Genomic DNA, 4,429 nt, shown 5'->3' with positions numbered 1-4,429 from the left:
ATTCCTGAAATTGCAGGCCAGAAAGAGCATCATCGCAGCACAGGAACCCTATGGGAGAATCTGTTCCTCTCCCCAGATGGCTCATAGCCTGATCAGCATGTCCTGCATAAGCTTCACCAGCAGAGAAGCAGTTGGAGAATATGCTGAGCCCATTAGTGGATTACAACAAAAGACGATAACAAGGTTGAGACGCTGAGAATTTCTAGAGCTAACCTAATAATTTCAGAGCAAAAAAATGGGTGTGGAAATATTATGGCTTGTATTAAGAATGTCCTCCCACAGGCTTGGTCTATTGGAATGCCTGGTTCCAGCTTGTAGCCTTTGGGAGCCTTTGAGATAGAAGTCGTGGTTGGCAGAGGTGAGGCAGCGGGGGTAATAGCCCAGCCCCAACTATATAGACCCAGTTCTCTAACTCCTGATCCACCAAGTATAAGAAACCACACAGTGAACCCCAGATCCCAATCAATTCAGCCCCCACAATTGTGGACTGAATACCCTGAAATCAAAGAAACCACTCCTGGGGCTGGACCACGGCTCTCGAACAGGATCCAGACTCAGCGTCCAGCATCCACACCTGAGGTTCACCACTTCAGTGCCAGGGGATATGATGCCTTCTTTTGGCCTTATGTGCCATGGACACCAGCACTGGCACACATTATACACCCAGGTGTGCACACACACACACATACACACACATGTTTGCTTCTGGCAGGCACTGAGTCACAGAGGTGAGAAAATTAACTTTTATGTTCCCACAGCAAAGAACAAGCATTGGGCTAACACTCTCCACTTCCATTGTAGCTGGACATGAGCAACACTGTGGCTTTCACCCAGGGCTCTCTTGTCCCTCCTGCTCACTTCTTAGGTGTAGCTGGCCTGTTGTGAGGACACATGGCAGCCTATGAAGAAGCACAGCTCGGCCCTCAGCTAGCATGAAGTCCAAGCCTGCTAACAACACAGGCCTCTGGGTGTGGGCATTCCAGGCCCGGTCAAGCTTTCAGATGACTGTAACCCTGGCCAATGGGTTAGCTACAGCCTCAAGAGAGACCCGAGTGGAGCTACACCCTAATCTTCTCCCAAATTCCTGGCCCACTGAAACTGTGAGGTCATGAGTGTTTGCTGTTCTCGGCTGCTAAGTTTTGGAATGATTGCGGGGCAGTCGGCGATAACACAAATGGCGACTCCCAACCTAGACTCTTCTGTTCATCCGGATCATGCAGTGTTTCAGTAAGCCTCAGTCTCGCTCCCTCCCAGCCTCCAGCTTCTTGCTGTGTAGCCCTGCCTGGCCTCAAATTTACGAGAATCTTCCTGCCTCTGAATCTTGAGTGCTTGAGTTACAGGCATATACACTCCAAGCATATATACTTTGTGTGTGTGTGTGTGCAGTATATGTGTGCATGTGCAGATCCTGAGTGTGTGTGTATGTGTGTGTGCAGTGTATGTGTGCATGTGCAGATCCCATGTGTGTGTGTGCACACGCAGTATATGTGTGCACGTGCAGATCCTGAGTTATGACATTCCTGTATACCACGCCCAAGTGAAGAAATAAAACATTGAGAAGAACTCAGAGGCGCCCTCGCCATGTTAAAGGCAATCACTATGGCCACAAAAATAGCTTTGCCTGCTCCTGGGCTTTAAATAAATAAATGATACAGCAAATATTCTTTTGGGTTTGGTTTCTTGACCTCCTCTTGTGGGTAAGACCCATCCATTCTGCTTTGTGTGTGACAAGTTATCTTGTGAGGGCTGGAATATTAGCTCAGAATATAGCTTAGGCAGAGTGCTTGCCTAAACATAAAAATATGTACATTTAGCTACTGAATTATATTCCTGTTATTTTGTCTCCCCCCCACCCCCCAGAGCTGAGGACAGAACCCAGGGCCTTGCACTTGCTAGGCAAGCGCTCTACCACTGAGCTAAATCCTCAACCCCTGAATTATCTTCTTAATTTTAGGAGTTAGCTATATGTTCTGGTTACACTTAAGCTCTATGAAAAACACTTTTCCTCCATATTATGGGCATTTTCCCCCTCTGTTCTCTGCCTTCTGTGCAGCACAGCCATCTTACAACAATAGTACCTTGGGTCTTGGTGGCTAATATGTTCTTAAAGACTTGGCATAAATCCCTGTTTTGAATCCTCTTATAAGTTGAAATAATCAATTTCTCATCGCTCATGAAACTAAGACTTTCTTGAGGCTCACATCAACTCTATCTCCTTAAGAAATTCCAAGAAGAATACAAAGCTTCACGTTCAGTGAGGTCTTGATGTTTTGACAATATGACTTTCAGATAACTACCATCAAGTGACTAGAATTTGAAATATGTGTACCTTTACTGAAAAGCCAGAGCTCCCGCCTGCCTGTCCCTCAGCCTGCCTAAGGTGAGCATCTCTTATCATCACTTAGATATACATAAAGCAGGGAAACTGGCATTGGTCACTATTAAATAAGACTGGATTCAGATTCAGCCAGCTACTCTCCTGATATCCCTTCTCTTTTGGGAGCCACACACCCCTTAGTTGATTTACTTCTTTAAGAAAACAAATTCCCGTGGCAGTCAGCACCTCCCAGTCTCTCTGGGACACCCCACTTTGCTCACAAGGGTCCATCTAGTGGAGGCGAGTGGAATACACGAGAAATCATCCCGCAGCTGAGGACACAAAACATTGCACTTCCCGGGAAATCTCATGCCTCAGTTCTCTTTTATTTGGACCTCTGTCCACATGTCCTTTTTCAGGGCTCTAAGAGGCTTTCCATAGCCATCCCATCTAAAGCAGTGGTTGTCAACCTTCCTAATGCTGCGACTCTTTAATAAATATAGCTCCTTATGACCTCCAACCATAAAATGACTCTGGTTGCTACTTCCCAACTGCAATTTTGCTACTGTTATGAACTGTAACGTACAACTCTGATAAGCAGGGGCCACAACTCACAGGTTGAGAACTACTGATCCAAAGCGATTCCCCGTTGTCCAGCCCTTCGCCAGCTCTGGTTCCCACCGCAGAACTCGCTATTGCTCGCAGCTTGTCTCGTGTCTGTCTACACACTTGCCTTCCATCCTGCGCTACGCATGCGCTATCTAGATGCTGGGGCAACTCCCTTTCCTGCCCACTGTGATATTCTCAGCATATACAAACAGGGCTCAATGTGCTGTGAGTGTTCAGTGTTTTTTTAGTTTGATGTCAGGATCTCGCTAGGTAACACAGGCTAGCCTGGACCTCTGTAGCCCAGGCTGGCCTTGACCTTATAGTCTCCTGCTTCTGCGTCTCTGCTACTGAGATCATAGCCACACCCCATCACATGCAGATGTGTGTGTGTGATATGTGTGTGTATATGTGTATATATACATACAAATATTTACTAAAAGGATGTGTGCCTTTGATTTCACGGAGAACCTTCAAAGTGGTTTCGATTTTAGGTTGAGCCTGAGGCAAAAGTGCTCATCTTCCTTGAGAGAGTTGTAGACCCCGAAGTGTTTCCTTGAAGAGAAGTGGTGTGTAGGTGGGGGGGGGGGAGACAGTGTACAAGGAATCAGAACGCTCTGAATATTGGCTCTTGTTTACCAGCTTTTAGATGCTGAGTAAATTACTTTATGATGAAATGTTCTTACCCATAAGGCTTGCAGGTTTGTGGAAGGCTCCTTTCAGCACTAAGCCTCATCCTATGTAATGTGCATGTGAGCCGGGCGTGATGTCACATACCTTGATCCTGACACTCAGGAGGCTGGAGCAGGAGGCTCCTGAGTTCAAGGGCCAGTCTGAGCTACATAGTGAGACTCTTTTTCAATAAACAAGCTAGCAAAGCCGAAAGGTGCCGGTCAGTCGTGTAAGCGTTCAGAAGCAGCTGGTAGGCCATGCTGTGTGTCAGGCTGAAACCTGATGCGGGTTGGGAAGGCCTTTTGAGATTCACTTGCTGAAATTAGGCCAGGTGCATGGAAGTCAGTGGTTCGGATTTCTAAGGCCTTACTTCTTACAGAAGAAGCCTTGGGCTGGAGAGATGGCTCAGTGGTTAAGAGTGCCACCTGCTCTTCCAGAGGTCCTGAGTTCAATTCCCAGCAACCACATGGTGGCTCACAGCCATCTATAATGTGATCGGATGCCCCCTTCTGGCCTATAGATGTACATGTAGGCAGAGCACTGGGTACATAATAATGAATAAATAAATCAAAAAAAAAAAAAAAAAAAAAAAGAAGCCTCAAATGTGCAAATGTATTTCTTAAATAGAGGTACAGAGGGAAGAAGGGGATGACAAGATTGTTCACTGGGTAAGGGTGCTTGCTGCCAAGCCGTGGGACCTGACTTCAGTCCTGGGGGCCTGCATGGCAAAAAGAGACAATAACTCCTATGCTTTTGCAAATTAAGAGACCGCAGCCCCAGTGAAATGTTGACTTCATCCCCACTGTGTGTGTTGGGCAAACAGAAAGCAGAACG

This window comes from Acomys russatus, chromosome 22 (genome assembly GCF_903995435.1).
Source record: "Acomys russatus chromosome 22, mAcoRus1.1, whole genome shotgun sequence".
NCBI lineage: Eukaryota > Metazoa > Chordata > Mammalia > Rodentia > Muridae > Acomys > Acomys russatus.
This window is presented reverse-complemented; position numbering follows the sequence as displayed.